At 41.8% G+C, this 18,422-nt stretch overlaps 1 protein-coding gene across 1 annotated transcript in view; it reads left to right on the forward strand.

The window, feature by feature from the left end:
• The window catches only part of LOC126295328 (adenylate cyclase type 6), a 2,630,635-nt gene that overhangs the window by 2,184,798 nt on the left and 427,415 nt on the right, over positions 1 to 18,422 (forward strand). The window lies entirely within an intron of this gene.

Raw genomic sequence — 18,422 nt, forward strand, 5'->3', positions numbered from 1 at the left:
CGATGTCTTCCGGCAGTTCCACCTGATGCCACATCGCACAGCAATAGTCCTTAATTCATATTCGTAGACAAACGAATGTAGCATACGATAAAATTACAAACACCACGTCATTAATTACTTAGCCACAAGTTATAGCGTTTAGAATTAAAGGTAACGAAAATAAATAAGAACAGAAAAAGAGTAGTACACATTACTGAAATAAATTATCATATTTTATCGAACAAGGAAAGCACTGAGAACCTTCAAATCCCGTGCAATATAGCGCATGGTGAAGTCACAAAACTATGAATCACCGTTAACTTTTAATACTAATTGTTAAATATAACGGAACGAGTACAGAAGTAACGAAAACTGACAAAAAGTGAGGTTTAGTAAATCCTGAAATTGGTAACTGGAACTGACCTATAAGGATTAATTCTACTTATAGATTCCAACCACAGCACGATTCGTTATTTAGATCGTTTAAACAACTGTGTGCACTAAAGTGTTGCAGTATTTATGCGTATGGTATTACTATCTTCATTATTATGAAAAAGAGAAATAATTGTTTTTCGTAGTAGTCTGAGATCAATAGGCAATGCAGAAACCCTATAAAACCATAACCCACAGAGTTAAAGCAAAAATGTCCGAGATTATTAACCATTGAAAAGTTGACATCGGTAAGGAAATTTGACCTCCTATATACGTCAATTCTAGTTACCGATTCCATCCCATTTGGTGATTCATTAATTAGATCATTATTTCAGAACGTGTGTGTACTAACCCTATATTGCACAAGAACAGTAAAACTAAGAATTTTCCAATAACAACTTTGTAATTATACTTTATAGTGCCCATGAATGGAAAATAGATGATGATAAACTTTCTAGTATATATATTTTGGAAAATATCACTCTGTATGTTCAAATATACACTGTGCAAATACGGATGTAATCAGTACGTACATATGAGTTCGTATAAGGTAATACATTTTTGGAGAACAGAGTTCAAAATTTGTGGTACATCAGCAAATTAAGACTTTAAAGGAAATTTTATTTAAAAAATGAAAATAAAAAACATTTGAAAAGTTGGGTATACATCAGTTAGCAAAATAGCACTACTGTGCAGTTACATATTTCCAGAATTTATACATTGTGAAAATTGTAGAAACAATTTCTATCTGGTTCAAAACACAAATAGGTGTTACATTTGGTACACATTACTTTTGTTATTTTTTGACATTTATTATATTTACATCAGGCAGATTTTTCACAGTAGTTAGGCCAGTGATCGATTCTGTCCTTCCTGATGTCAGTATTTGCTGTATTTGGCTACCTTCTCTTTTTGGTGCCACTGCCTGGTGAGCTATCCAGCGATTGTCTGTTGGATGTTTTTCCTGACCAGCATAAGGATTCAGCAATGTCAAGCTTGAAATCAAACAAAGCCATCTGGGTTTTTTCTTCAATACTATTTTCATGACAGGCTCTCTTGTAAAGTAGCCAAGCTACAACACAACTCATGTCCAATAAATGGAAGAACAGTCTCATGTAATATTTCATTGACCTGATTTTCGTTCTGTACAGAGCTAATAAGGAGTCAATAGTGTCAACACCTCCCATAAACTTGTTGTACTCCTTCACAATCTTTGGGCATTTTATTTGGATGTGTTGCTTTGTTTTTTGTCATATCTTGCAACCTGGCTTTCTGGGTGTGTACCTGAAAATGTGCCAAGAAGGCTGACACACCTGTTGTCTTGCCATTTCATAAGAATCAGGTCATATCCAGAAACTGATGCAGTGGATTCAACAGATGTGCCTCTTCCCTGCTTTTTCATTTCAGCATCAGATGGCATCTTATTGTTTCTCACTCTATTCAATTGTACTGTTCCCAGACTGTGAATACCACATTTTAGCAGCTCAACTTGAAGCTCTGGACTGCAGAACCAGTTATCATAGAACAGTTTATGATTTTTGTACTTTGGTATTCTTTCAGCCAATCTAAGCACTACATTTCCACTGGCATTTACATTAGGAAGATGACTGGGTTGATTGACGGGTCCAGAATAGACTTCAAAATCATAAATAATACCACTGGCACCTGCTACGCAATATATTTTGTAGCCTCACGTCTTTGGTTTCTTGGGATTATACTGTTTCAAGCTACTTTGACCTTTGAATGGCACAATTCGTTCGTCCACTCCAAGGTGTTCTTCAGTTGGTATTTTTGATCAATTTTTTCGCAGCATCTTACCATTCTAACCTTGAACAGTCTGTCAGGTGCAGAATGTTGCTGAGTATTATCGGCAAAATGTAAATATCTCTTTATTTGTTCCCATCTGCGTAGCGTCATTACATCAGACACTTGTTTCACACCACATTTCTTGTTCCAGTATCCTCTGTTCCCAGGTATAGCAATCAGTGACATGTAGAATGCAATACCAATAAATTGTTCAATTTCAGTAGAGGTAACACGGAAGGTGTTGGCCACATCACACTGCTTCGAATACAGATTTGTTTGTTGACATACAGGGTGTTTCAAAAATGACCGGTATATTTGAAACAGCAATAAAAACTAAAGGAGCAGCGATAGAAATACACCGTTTGTTGCAATATGCTTGGGACAACAGTACATTTTGAGGCGGACAAACTTTCGAAATTACAGTAGTTAAAATTTTCAACAACAGATGGCGCTGCAAGTGATGTGAAAGATATAGAAGACAACGCAGTCTGTGGGTGCGCCATTCTGTACATCGTCTTTCTGCTGTAAGCGTGTGCTGTTCACAACGTGCAAGTGTGCTGTGGACAACATGGTTTATTCCTTAGAACAGAGGATTTTTCTGGTGTTGGAATTCAACTGCCTAGAACACAGTGTTGTTGCAACAAGACGAAGTTTTCAACGGAGGTTTAATGTAACCAAAGGACCGAAAAGCGATACAATAAAGGATCTGTTTGAAAAATTTCAACGGACTGGGAACGTGACGTATGAACGTGCTGGAAAGGTAGGGCGACCGCGTACGGCAACCACAGAGGGCAACGCGCAGCTAGTGCAGCAGGTGATCCGACAGCGGCCTCGGGTTTCCGTTCGCTGTGTTGCAGCTGCGGTCCAAATGACGCCAACGTCCACGTATCGTCTCATGCGCCAGAGTTTACACCTCTATCCATACAAAATTCAAACGCGGCAGCCCCTCAGCGCCGCTACCATTGCTGCACGAGAGACATTCGCTAACGATATAGTGCACAGGATTGATGACGGCGATATGCGTGTGGGCAGCATTTGGTTTACTGACGAAGCTTATTTTTACCTGGACCGGAGTTAAGCTGGAGGGAGAGGATATGAGTGAGGCGGAGGACTTGGTCATTGGCAGAGAAGGAAGGTCGAAAGCCACACTGGGTGTCGGGCAGGATAGCTGGCAGCACTGGCGCGATAATTGTGGTTCCAGTGTGTGCGTTGTCGTTACGAGCGCGGCTTTTTATTAATAAAAGTTTATTAATCACGCGGTGCAGGTTGGTCAGAACTATGCAATGTCTTTAGTATTTACGTTATATAGCCGGTTAATGACAACACTTCGCACAGTTCTTTCACCGTGTTGCCACAGGAAAAACCGTCACATGCGTTTATCACTATAACAGTCAGTTAAACATCAGTTCAATTTACGTTGTCGTCTTTAAGACAGTTTGGATGATATAATAAAAGTTTCTTTATCAAATCACAGCACTGTTCTTTTACTTAACATTTTGGTTTGTTCCACTTTCACGCAATTCTAACAGCTAGTGTCTCTACACGACAACGGTGTCTGGTTCACGGCTAATTGTCACAAGTTCACACAGTATGTAAAATTGTCACCTCAAACACTCGATACACTTTTCAGGTTTTACTGTTCACTTAATAATGCACGATCTCGTATTAACACAGCGGACGCACTGTAATTAATTGCTCCTCCGCGTATCACCGTCTTTCACGACGAACTTTCCAACGTTTTTCACCCGCGAACCACAACAACTCGCACGTTCTCTATCGATAGTCGTTCGCTCTCTCTCTGAGACAGTGCTTCTCCTAGCCTGACCAAAGATTTACAAAACATATTCATGCACTATAAAATATAAAGCAATAGCAAAATGAATGAAGAGGCAATGTGACGTATTAACAAATAACGAGTAGTTGAAATAAATGATACATACGTACTATGACAAGGTAATGCACAAAAGAAAAAAAATACTATCGACTTTCGCGGAAAGAAATGTCTTTACAACCTCGTTTCGGTTGAATTCACGACTAACTAAATAACTGCGTGAAAGTGATTTTAATTTCATCGTATGCTATATTCGTTTCTTTACGAGTATGATCTGTTGTTTTCACAGACTGCCTATACGTAGCATCTTTGCCTTAGATATGACGTCATTGGTCGAAGCCGACGAGTGGAATCGGACACTAGAATTAAACCGTACTCTGCACACAGACATGAAGGGTCGCGTGACGTTAATGTGACCACCTGTCAAAAGCTAAATAACCACACTTCGCGGCGCGAATCTCTTCCCGGCTTACAGGAGCAGAGTCAGTCAGAATGTGGAAGGTACCGACAGGGATGTGGTGGCGCCACGCCGGCTCTGGTGCCATGGCAAGCTGCGATAGGTCTGTCGGTTGAGGATCTAAGGGTCGGACAGCCCAGCCGTGCTGGTCCCACACATAATAGACTGGGTTTAAATCTGCGTAGTTTGGTGGCCAGGGAACTACAATAAATCACCCTGGTGCTTTCCGCGCTTACACTGCGAGCTATGTGACATGTTGCCGGCCGGAGTGGCCGAGCGGTTCTAGGCGCTACAGTCTAGAACCGCGCGACCGCTACCGTCGCAGGTTCGAATTCTGCCTCGGGCATGGATGTGTGTGACGTAGTTAGGTTAGTTAGCTTTAAGTAGTTCTAAGTTCTAGGGGACCTCAGAAGTTAAGTCCCATAGTGCTCAGAGCCATTTTTTATGTGACATGTTGCATTGTCCTGTTGGTAGATGTCATCGTTCTGAGGAAAAACAAACTGCAGTTAGGGGTGGAAATGGTCCCAAAAGACAGATGAATCCTTGTGTTTGTCCATTGTGCCTTCCAGAATGACGAGAACACACAGGAAATGACCTCTGACCTTGGCACTTCCGACTATTGTTACAGTGTATTTGTTTTGAGACGTATCACACCATATAGGCCAACGGCCACATCCCGATTTAGCATACATCATCTGAAAAGACCACCTGTCGCCATTCAGTGGACGTTCAGTTGCACTACTGCCGAGCAAATTCCAGCCTTCGTTGCTGATGGACACTGGTTGGCACGAGCGCACAAGCTGCATGCTGCGGAGGCCCTTATAAAGCAACGTTTGTTGAACAGGTACTGTTGGTAGCTGATTGATTTGTCTCGACGGTCAATTGCTGAACAGTTGTACATACACCATGTGATCGAGACTTCTCGCACAGCGACAAAAACATACGTTTTCATATTAGCTGCATTGTGCTGCCACCTACTGCCAGGTACTCCATATCAGCGACCTCAGTAGTCATTAGACATCGTGAGAGAGCAGAGTGGGGCGCTCCGCGGGACTCACGGTCTTCGAACGCTGTCAGGTGATTGGGTGTCACTTGTGTCATACGTCAGTGAGCGAGACTTCTACACTCCTAAACATCCCTAGGTCCACTGTTTCCAATGTGATAGTTAAGTGGAAACATGAAGGGACAGCCGGCCGGGGTGGCCGAGCGACTCTAGGCGCTACAGTCTGGAACTGCGCGACCGCTACGGTCGCAGGTTCGAATCCTGCCACGGGCATGATGTCCTTAGGTTAGTTAGGTTTAAGTAGTTCTAAGTTCTAGGGGACTGATGACCTCAGAAGTTAGGTCCCATAGTGCTCAGAGCCATTTGAACCTGCAGCACAAAAGCGTACAGGCCGAAATCGTCTGTTGATTGACAGAGACCGCTCACAGTTGAAGAGGGTCGTAATGTGTAGTAGGCAGACATCTATCCAGACCATCACACAGGAATTCGGAACTACATCAGGATCCACTGCAAGTACTGTGACAGTTGGGCTGGAGGTGAGAAAACGTGGATTTCATGGTCGAGCGGCTGCCCATAAGTCGCACATCATGCCGGTAAGTCCCAAACGACGCCGCGCTTGGTGTAAGGAGCGTAAACATTGGACGACTGAACATCGGAAAAACTTTGGGTGGAGTGACGGACCATGGTACACAATGTGGCGACCCGATCCCAGGGTGTGCGTATGGCGAATGCCCAGTGAATGTTGGTCTGTAGTAGTTGAAGGGACCAGTCTACAAAGGCCATAGGTCCGATCTTCCTCTGCCAGCGTGTGTACTGCCAACAGAAAAATTCGGAGGCGGTGGTGTTATGGTATTTGTGTTTTTCATGGAGAGAGCTTGCACTCCTTGTTGTTTTGCGTGGCACTATCACAGCACAGGCCTACAATTATCTTTTAAGCACCTTCTTGCTTCCCACTGTTGAAGAGCAGTTCGGGGATGGCGATTGCATCTTTCAACACGATCGAGCACCTGTTCATAATGCACTGCCTGTGGCGGAGTGGTTACACGACAATAACATCCGTGTAATAGATTGGCCTGCACAGATTTCTGACATGAAACCTATACAATACCTTTGGGATGTTTTGGAACACCGAATTCGTGCCAGGCCTCACCGACCGACCTACATACCTCTCCTCAGTGCAGCACTCCGTGAAGAATGGGCTGCCATTCCCAAAGAAACCTTCCAGCACCTGACTGAACGTATGCCTGCGAGAGAGGACACCTTCCTTCAAGGCTGCCATGAAGACTAAGGGTGAACTAACATCATACTGAATTCCAGCATTGAGGATGGAGGGCTCCACGAACTTAAAGTCATTTTCAGGCAGGTGTTCGGATACTTTTGATCATGTTGTGTATGCTCGACTGTAGACACCTTTGGAGCCGTCGTTCACCCCTGTTAGCTACTGCCCGTGTGGCACCACAGTTGCCTCAACGTCGGATTCGCTCAGCCATGCTTCCAACGTTGGCCCGAAAGCCCATGATCGTGTCCTTTTGGACGGCAGATAAATCCTTTCGTTCCCCACTATGAGAACGACTGCACTGTTCCCCTCGACCCCTAACACACATTACATATCCTCCACTGCTAGTCTGTGAGTGGTTATTGCACGTATACGTCGAACATAGCTGGTGATACTATTCACGTGACTGTACAGTGTACTATGCATTGGGCAGATTCATTTTCGTTTGTCCGCCCTCCACTCACAATCTTCCTCTTGTTTAGACGTAATCAAAAATCGGCTCTAAGCACTATGGGACTTAACATCTGAGGTCATCAGTCCCCTAGAATTTAGAACTACTTGAACCTAACTAATCTAAGTACATCACACACATCCATGCCTGAGGCAGGATTATAACCTGCGACCGTAGCGCCTAGAACCGCTCGGCCACTCCAACCGGCTTAGACGTAATTCATGGGATAAAGGGGGAACTGCAAAAGTAATTGTCGATTTTGACAAGTTATATAGTACACATGCAACGATCTATGTGAACAATATGGCGACGTCATATCATCGCTGATATTTTGAAACGTAAACAACAGACAATTTTCATTTTAATAATTTACAACATCGGAAAAAAATAGTTCAAATTACAACTATAATGATCAGCCTCATATAGATAACAGAAACATTTTTTGGAACGTAAAATCAAGTTCTACAGCTGTTATAGACATCATGACACATACCTAGGTCTAAAAAATTATGTATCGTAAATAAATTTTGTGTAGTATCAGAAAACTGCCTTTAGCTATATAGCTCAACTAGAGAAGGAGACACGGAATTACGAATATATGTACGCATTAGTAGAAAATTGGAATGGTTTTGACAAGAATAACTTCAGTTATTTTTCGGACAGGAAACAAACAGACAAGCCAGAAAAAAGATAAAGAATCAACGGATATATCGGATACCTAGATATACATATGGAAATGAAATCAAACCATGTATCGAAAAATGCATTTTAGGTGTATAACGCAGTTACAGCTTTCTATAAAATATTTGTATGTATGGTGGGAAACTGAATATATTAATATCAAAAACTTTCTCCCTATGTAACCTGTACTTTGGATAACGTATTCAGCTGCAGAGCAAAACTGACTGTTGGTTGGCCCTGTGTTGTAGATGTAAACAGTGTCGTAAAATAACAAGTTAAACTTCATGAAATGCAAAAAATTTGAAATAAAGAAAACGAATCTAATTAAATGCCAAAATAAAGTGATTGTATGCTCAATCAAAGCTATGTAACTAAAAGTCAGTACCGGAGCACATTATGAACGACCTGTGATATGAAGTAGACTAAGAATATCCAAAAAATAAATTACTGCTCTATTCGGAAGAGAATAATTGTTTGAAATTTTCAACACTGTTCACTGAAAATTACTGTACTTGCTAATGCGACACCTGACAATCCTGACTGCACACTGATTGCACGCGAATGCAGGGTGAGATCCGCCCTGACATCGAAGTGACTTACCCCTTGCTCAGCATTCTGCTTCTCTGTCTGGAGTACTGACGTTCTCGAAAGGAAATAAAAATCAACAGATACAGTAGCTAAAGGCGAATAATCTATTCTAAATTCTTTTTATCAGAAACAGTCTGTCGCTTGTTATGGCTTAAGATGCAATGCACACACGGTAAAGACTCAACCTTACTATAAATCATGTAGGTGAATTTTACTTTAAAGCAAATCGTTTTAGAGAAATCAGACTCTTATTATTGAGAAAAAGACTGCACACCGTAAGAAGACTCAAACGAAAACGAAAACAAAATTCGCTCATTATAAAGAAACTACAATCTCACCTCTAAACTTCAGCTAAAATCTTCTCTTTTAACAGAAATAACAAGAAAGTATTAAATGAATTTCCACCCCAAAAATAAACTGTTCAAAATAGTTTCTTCCAGATTCACAAATAACGAATCTCCTTCCCTAAAAAAACTCCAGTGCTCGCTGCTATACCTGATATGAGCACTGCGTAACAGATTGGCTCGCAAATCAGCCACAGATAAAACTAAACGCAGTGTTAACGACCTTATTCACTTTTGTCCCATGCGCACATTCATCTTTGTCCCTGTACAGTAGAGGTAAATTATTTAAAATAGCGCAAAACATATGAGAACCTTACCTTTCCTCTGTACCCAAAAAAATTCATATGGGCTGCCTTACCCGTTGTATGGCAAGAAGAATGATTTTTAAAAAAATATTACAAAGGAGTGAGTACAATAAATTACAACTATAAATGACATTACAAGTGTTACAACTTAGGTTACAAAATGTACCTTTATTACTAGACAACTGATCATGAAAAGAAAATCGCCACAAACTGATAAGCTGTTTCAGACAACAATGCCTTACCTTTAACAGCTTGTAACTATTCTTTGAACTGGTGGAAAATCCTTTATATACTCGTAATTCATCATTACCACTATTATTTTGCAAAACTGATTTTCCCATTTGGACAGCCAACTATAAACTCAATTATCTGTATATCTCATCAGAACTACCACTAAATATCATTTTATAAAATATGACTGCTACTTCTGTATGTAAAAATGATGGTTTTCAAAGCTGTATACAAGTTTCATCAGTGTGTTTCACATCCAAAAATTTCACATTAGAAAATGTTTACTAAGAGTAAAATTCCTGTTTCAGTTTTTGGTGGGTGGGTAGTTTAACTTCTTGCTCAGATGTTTTTTTTTTTTTTTTTTTTTAGTTGTCAGAATCGGGATGTAATTCGTCGCCAATATGACACGTTCTTAAGAATAGCTCAAAAGTCACTAGAATTATTTTCCGCATATTTGCATTACGATAGCACAAGAACATTTCTGGTTCTGATCGATTAAAAAGTGTCCGCAGCTCGTGGTCGTGCGGTAGCGTTCTCGCTTCCCGCGACCGGGTTCGATTCCCGGCTGCGTCAGGGATTTTCTCTGCCTCGTGATGACTGGGCGTTGTGTGATGTCCTTAGGTTAGTTAGGTGTAAGTAGTTCTAAGTTCTAGGAGACTGATGACCATAGATGTTAAGTCCCATAGTGCTCAGAGCCATTTGAACCATTTTTTTGATGAAAAAGTATAGTAGAATACGAGTGTGCCAAGAAACTGAAAAATAGTAACATTCAGCTCGGGGGGAGATCGTTTACCAGTTGACGTATCCCCTGCCCACATTTTGACGTAGGAAAATGCGTGGAAGTCATATTGTCACCTTTTTTGTAGTTTTTCGCTGAGATAGTTAATAACGCTCGAACTCTTCGCTGTATTGCATGTAAGTGTATTTTTGTAGAAGCAAATGATCACATAAGTTGACTGTATGAAAATGATTGTAACTGTGACAGTAATTTCTCTGTGCCACGATACTTCTGTGGTATGCAGCCAAGGCTGTTTACGGTTTAGACTGCGCGTAGAGCTGTGTTCTCGTGAAGTTCACCTAAATGCCATGAATACATAACAATGCGGAAAGCGCCAAAATAAAAACAAGGATAATCAAAATCATCGTACTTGCATTTTCTTTCACTACGTGTAAGTTGGTGCTCCATTATTCTTACATGATCCTCTTTATGGTGTTTCAAAACTTTGCGTTTCTATAAACGTGAAGATCAAGCCTGTAAAATGGTTAACGGAGTTCTTGCTTACGTTATTCGAAATCATAGCTCTTTGTTCGTGTTCTTCATGGGTTGAACAAGGTGTTCGATTTGTTCTCCATCAGCCATAATGGTACAGGATATCAAAATACCATTTTGTCATTGTGTGGGTTTGTTCCACTGTTTAAACTCGCGTCAGCTAATTTTTTGTACAAAGTTGTTATTTTTATCCACCAGAGTTCAGTCGTAATGCGTTTATCTGTTAACAGTTTCAACAATATTTAGGTGATCGTGACGATCAACAAAACACAAAACAGTTTCAGAAAAGAAACAAAGGCCTTGAATAAAATACAAAATCACAAGATGAAACCAGTAAAAATATCCAGAAACTTGAGGAAAAACAGCTAAACATTTCTGTGGAAATTTGACAAGAGATTAGAAACGACTTGCAACCAGTTATTAAGAGGGTAGAGACCAGGCAGGCTATGTATCCTTGAAACTGAACAAAATAATTTAAACATGGCACAGCGAAACTACAAATATGAGCTTCTCGCAGAAATTAATATCACTGTACTCAGCGCAGTAGTCTCGCAAATTCGCAGGAAGCTACGATCACCTAAATGTTATTGTTGAAACAACTAGTGAACGCACAAACGCATTACGACTGAACTCTGATGAACAAAAATAACAAATATGTACGTTAATAGATAACAAAGAATTAGCCGACACGAGTTTAAACAGTGAAATAAATCCGCGCTAAAGAAATTATGAAATACTGTATCATTACGGCTGATGGAGAGCAAATCGAACACCTTGCTACCGGAACTCGTGAAGAACACGAACAAAGAGCTATGATTTCGAGTAACGTAAACAGGGACTCAGATAACATTTTACTAGTTTGGCCTCACGTGTATAAAAACGCAAAGCTTTGAAGCACCATGAAGAATATCATGTACGAATAATGGAGCAGCAGCTTACACAGTGAAAGTCCCGCGGTCGCTGGGGTATATTGTTGTAACGTTATAACTCCCGTGTTAGATTTTTTCTAACAATGAGATCTTGCACCTTTTTTATCTCTTTATTCCAGACAAAGACACGTTGATACAATAGATCACTACTTTATTGCTACCAAAGCATTATAAATTAATATAATCATGGTATGAAACATGTGATTTGCTAAATCTTTCAACATGCAAAGATTTCACAAACTTTTTTGTTTACAATCACAACACCTGTGTGAACAACAGTTAGTAATATTTACAGCAAGTGATGAATTAAGGTTGACCACACTCCTTCTTACTCGTCAGACTGATACATGGCTCCTTGTTACATACACTCCTGGTAAAAAAAGAACACTCGGTGCTGTATATTGTTTACAGATAGGAGTGGAACGATGGATGCAGCGATGCTGTGTGAATCTGGTTTTCCTTTTAGAGCAGTAGTGACATATCGTTTTTTCACTTTATCCATTTTCTTCTTTAGCTGTCGGTAGTTTGTAAATGTGCACAACACTTTTTATTTTCTCCTTCAGGTGAGGTGATATCCTCGGAATCGACATGCGTTTGATCGTGTGGTTTTTTTTGTAAGGATCATACTCAATACTGTGATGTATCTTCTCTGTGGAATTAAGTCATTTGTGTTTACTTTATATATTATTGGAGCATTTATTGCCTCTATGTTGAAAAAGCTGAAAAACAGTGTAAGACGCCAGCAGTTGCTTATTCTTGAAACAGAATATCCTGATTTACAACTCCTTTTGTGAAATTGTAAAATGTAATGATTTCAGATTTGTTCGCCTCGCCACTGTCAGCATCTATAGCATCGTTGCTGTACATGGTTGATAACATTAGAAGTTTCTTTTTCTGTTTCTTTTTTGGGACGTATGAGCAAATCAAGCAATTGTTGCTTGATTCTTCTCCATATGCGGATATACTGCTGTTTAGTCGCCTACACTTTACGTCCAGAAGTTCCGGTGGAATTTCTTTTTTATTCTTCTGTAGAGTACCTACTACTGTGAGTCTATGATTGGCGTACATTTTGTTAGCGAATGGTATAGACATAAAATAATTGTCCATCGTCACGTTTCTGAGTGTTTTGTCAGTCGGTCTAACCAATCGTAACACCGCATTCTCTGCATCATTGGGTACTTTATATGGTCCAGTAGGCTGTTTGCATATAGTTCCATATTTAACATATAAAACGTTCTGCCATCAAAGAGCGCATATACCATGATGCCATATTTTGCAGGCTTGTTTGTATTATACTGCCTGAATTTGAAACGTCCACTGAACGGTTTTAACTTCTCATCTATCGTTGTCAATGCGCCGGCGCTATAGCTGTTCTTATAAACACCCATAGATTCGTGAAATATTTCTCTAATAGGTGCCAGATTACTTGTTTCCTTTCTCAGAGCTCTCGTAGATTTGTCGTCAAAATGTATAGCTTTGAGAAGTGTGTGGAACCTTCGTTTGCTCACCGATGCAGTGAAGAAATCCGGTGCGGTCCCATCAGTTGCCCATAGCTCATCACTACTCAGATTCCGTGCCCTTTTCACTCCTGCGAGATATAATGCACCAAAGAAAGCAGATCACTCTTCAGAATCTGTCTGTGGGCATTCCGTGAATAAGATGCTCCCATTCTGTCAAGGTCTGGGTTTGTGTACTCCACAATGCGTCCAATTACATTATCTGGAAAAAATAATTTCCAGCGTTCGAAAATTGTTTTCGAATTTTTTGCAAAACCCTTCACACCTGGAAGCTGTGTTACAACATTCTGAGGGGCAGTGTTGCTTCAACCATTCTGTTATTCCATCCTTACCACGAATGGTTTCACGATCTGCATGTTGAGAAACAGCTGTAGCAGAAGTATCAGATTCGGTCTCTGAATGATCTGTTGCGGCATTGATCTCTTCATGCGTCAGTATATGATGACAGACCCTCTACATAAATATCCTCGTCTAGTGCTTCATCTAGCCACTGTTCCTCTCATATGACTGCTTCCCTGAAAAGTTTTATATATTTTCATATCCGACAGAGAATGTCATGTCCTCTGTATAAACAACTGCTTCATTCAATTCGCAAAACACAATAAGAATTCTTACTTTTCTTATAAAAGACATAACATACGCTGAACACTTTCAGGAGAAAACTAACGAACACAGACACATGTTATAAGTATAAGAAGCAGACTGAAAGTGAAGCAAGAGGGTATTCCACGAAAGGAGGAGTAACTGTTACGTAAAGACTCCCGTGTTAGAAAAAAATGTAACACTGTGCGCCACTTCAAATAATGGCACAACTAGCAAGCTATTGTTGAAATTTGACTGTCGAATCACAGGTGAACTGAAGCACGAGATATGAAAGATAGCATTTCTAGATCATCAGTTCATTAGCTTTGAAAATTTCTGGAATATTTAACTAAAATCATAAATGTCTGATTTTTTTCTAACAACGCGAAGTTACTTTTACATCTGACGATGACTCTCCTTCCAACATAACATGCTGTGTCCTCCCTACCAAAAAGTCCTCAAATCAATCACAAATTACGAGGTGCATTCAAGTTCTAACGCCTCCGACTTTTTTTTCTCCGGACTGGAAAGAGATAGAAACATGCGCATTATTTTAAAATGAGGCCGCGTTCATTGTCAATACGTCCCGGAGATGGCAGAACCGTACGGCAGATGGAATTTTACCGCCAGCGGCGAGAATGAGAACTGTTTTAAATACTCAAAATGGCGACGTTTTCCTTACTTGAACAGCGTGCAATCATTCGTTTTCTGAATTTGCGTGGTGTGAAACCAATTGAAATTCATCGACAGTTGAAGGAGACATGTGGTCATGGAGTTACGGATGTGTCGAAAGTGCGTTCGTGGGTGCACAGTTTAACGAAGGCAGAACATCGTGTGACAACAAACCGAAACAACCTCGGGCTGGCACGAGCCGGTCTGACGACACGATCGAGAAAGTGGAGAGAATTGTTTTGGGGGATCGCCGAATGACTGTCGAACAGATCGCCTCCAGAGTTGGCATTTCTGTGGGTTCTGTGCACACAATCCTGCACGGCGACCTGAAAATGCGAAAAGTGTCATCCAGGTGGGTGCCACGAATGCTGCCTGTGTGGCACGTTGCCGAGGAATTTTGACGCGCAACGACAGCACGAATGGGACTTTCTTTTCGTCGGTTGTGACAATGGATGAGACGTGGGTGCCATTTTTCAATCCAGAAACAAAGCACCAGTCAGCTCAATGGAAGCACACAGATTCACCGCCACCAAAAAAATTTCGGGTAACCGCCAGTGCTGAAAAAATGATGGTGTCCACGTTCTGGGACAGCGAGGGCGTAATCCTTACCCATTGCGTTCCAAAGGGCACTACGGTAACAGGTGCATCCTACGAAAATGTTTTGAAGAACAAATTCCTTCCTGCACTGCAACAAAAACGTCCGGGAAGGGCTGCGCGTGTGCTGTTTCACCAAGACAACGCACTCGCACATCGAGCTAACGTTACGCAACAGTTTCTTCGTGATAACTTAGAAGTGATTCCTCATGCTCCCTACTCACCTGACCTGGCTCCTAGTAACTTTTGGCTTTTTCCAAGAATGAAAGACACTCTCTGTGGCCGCACATTCACCAGCCGTTCTGCTATTGCCTCAGCGATTTTCCAGTGGTCAAAACAGACTCCTAAAGAAGCCTTCGACGCTGCGATGGAATCATGGCGTCAGCGTTGTGAAAAATGTGTACGTCTGCAGGGCGATTACGTCGAGAAGTAACGCCAGTTTCATCGATTTCGGGTGAGTAGTTACTTAGAAAAAAAATCGGGGGCCTTAGAACTTGAATGCACCTCGTACACTTGATGCCCCATATGGTCGTACTTTTGCAATAAGCGTGGGTGCGGTACTAAGTGAAATGCTTTTCGGAAATCAAGAAATACTGCTTCTACCTGATCCAAAGCATTCAGAATGTCATGCGAGGAAAGTGCGAGTTGGGTTTCACATGATCAGTGTTTCGCGAAATCCATGCTGGTTGGCATTGAAAAGGTCATTCTGTTCAAGTTATCTCAAAAGTAAACACACAGTCCAAATGCAATTGGACCCTATTAGTTGATATTAATATGACAGCTTGAATTCTGTGATGGAGGTCCTGAAAGAGATGCCCGAATGTCTGTAGAAGTGGCAGCCCATTCCTCGTCAAGAGTGAAAATCATAAATGGTACTGATATTGAACACGAGGATCTGGAGCGAAGTCGATGTTCTAACTCAACTTAAATGTGTTCCATTGTGTTCACGTCGGACTTTGTGCAGGCCAGTCCAGTTCAGGAATGTTTGTGATCACAATGTGTTGTATCAGAGATGCTGCCTTTTGACAGGGGGCTTTGTCATACTGATAGAAACGACCATCATCTCCATACTGCCCCTCTACTGTGTGCAGTACACAGTGTGTCAAATGTTTCCGTACCCTTCTGCATTTTGTATTTTCTTAAGCACAAGAATGGGACCACATTCTAGTCATGAAAAACATCCCCATACCGTAACATGACCTCCTGCGAGCTTTGCTATTGGCACCACACATGATGGCAGATGATGCTCTCATAACATTCGCCAAACCCAAACCCTTCCATCAGGTCGCCGCAGGATATTTTGTGGTTCATTTTTCTAAATGCCATCCTTTACACCTCCCCCAAGCATCACTTAGCATCGACGACAGACATATGTGTGGCTAATGAGAGCTGCTTGGCCGCTATACTTCATTGTTGTTAACACGTCACACACAGTCGATGTGGTAGCTGGACTGATGGGAGAACTTTGGAATGCACAAGTGATTTCTCCTGCTGATTCATACAATTTTTTATGACCACCCTCGAAAATGCTCGACAGCTCTGTTTGTCAGTAGATGATATGCGTCAGGTCTCGGTTTAGTTGTGGTTACTTCTTCAGGTTTCCACTTCACAGTGATGCCACCAACTAGTCGACTTGGGTAGCTCTAGAAGATTTGAAATATTCCTGGTGGATCGTTTACTCAGATGACATCCAGTGACTCCTCCACGTTGGAAGTTGTAGTTTGCGCAGGATAAAATGGCGAATATGCAGTGACCAGTTTCCGTCAAAAGCGCTGGTCGAATTCATTCTTTTGTTTGGAAGCCAACAAGCGTCTTCCAGCTTTCGGCTGGCCGCCATGACGGAATCGAGGCGCACAGCCTGTAACCTTTCTCAAACGTTTTTACAGAAACCATTCGGTAAACAAAGAAGCTTTGTGTTACTTATAGGTGTATGTGTCAGGTTCATGATTTGCCCATTTAATTGTCAAAGTTATTGTGATATTTACGTGAAAGTAAGACACTGCACGAAATTCGAGCAAGAGAAATGGAGGAGACTGTGTTTTTGTGTTTGGCGCAAATTACACACTACTGGCCACTAAAATTGCTACACCAAGAAGGAATGCAGATGATAAACGGGTATTCATTGGACAAATATATTATACTAGAACTGACATGTGATTACATTTTCACGCACTTTGGGTGCATAGATCCTGAGAAATCAGTACCCAGAACAACCACCTCTGGCCGTAATAACGGCCCTGATACGCCTGGGCATTGAGTCAAACAGAGCTCGGATGGCGTGTACAGGTACAGCTGCCCATGAAGCTTCAACACGATACCACAGTTCATCAAGAGTAGTGGCTGGCGTATGGTGATGAGCCAGTTGCTCGCCCACCATTGACCAGACGTTTTCAATTGGTGAGAGATCTGGAGATTGTGCTGGCCAGGGCAGCAGTCGTACATTTTCTGTATCCAGAAAGGCCCATACAGGACCTGCAAGATGGTGTCGTTCATTATCCTGCTGAAATGTAGGGTTTCGCAGGGATCGAATGAAGTGTAGAGCCTCGGGTCGTAGCGCATCTGCAATGTAACGTCCACTGTTCAAAGTGCCGTCAATCCGAACAAGAGGTGGCCGAGATGTGTAACCAATGGCACCCCATACCATCACGGCGGGTGATACGTCAGCACGGCGATGACGAAGACACGCTTCCAATGTGCGTTCACCGCGATGTCGCCAAACACGGATGCGACCATCACGATGCTGTAAACACAACCTGGATTCATCCGAAAAAATGACGTTTTGCCATTTGTCCACCCAGGTTCGTCGTCGAGTACACCATCGCAGGCACTCCTGTCTGTGATGCAGCGTCAAGGGTAACCGCAGCCACAGTCTCTGAGATGATAGTCCATGCTGCTGTTAACGTCGTCGAACTGTTGGTGCAGATGGTTGTTGTCTTACAAACGTCCCCATCTGTTGACTTAAGGATCGACACGTGGCTGCACGATTCGTTACAGCCATGCAGATGAGATGCCTGTGATCTCGACTGCTTGTGATACGAGGCCGTGGGGATCGAGCACGGCGTCCCGTATTACCCTCCTGAACCCACCGATTCAGTATTCTGCTAACAGTGATTGGATTTCGACCATCGCTAGCAGCAATGTCGCGATACGATAAACCGCAATCGCGATGGGCTACAATGCGACCTTTATCAAAGTCGGAAACGTGATGGTACGCATTTCTCCTCCTTACACGAGGCATCACAACAACGTTTCACCAGGCAACGCAAGTCAACTGCTGTTTGTGTGTGAGAAATCGGTTGGAAACTTTCCTGATGTCAGCACGTTGTAGGTGTCGCCACCGGCGACAACCTTGTGAGAATGCTCTGAAAAGCTAATCATTTGCATATTACAGCATCTTCTTCCTGTCGGTTAAATTTAGCGTCTGTAGCACGTCATCTTCGTGGTATAGCATTTTAATGGCCAGTAGTGTATAAT

Source organism: Schistocerca gregaria, chromosome 11 (genome assembly GCF_023897955.1).
Source record: "Schistocerca gregaria isolate iqSchGreg1 chromosome 11, iqSchGreg1.2, whole genome shotgun sequence".
Classification (NCBI taxonomy): domain Eukaryota; kingdom Metazoa; phylum Arthropoda; class Insecta; order Orthoptera; family Acrididae; genus Schistocerca; species Schistocerca gregaria.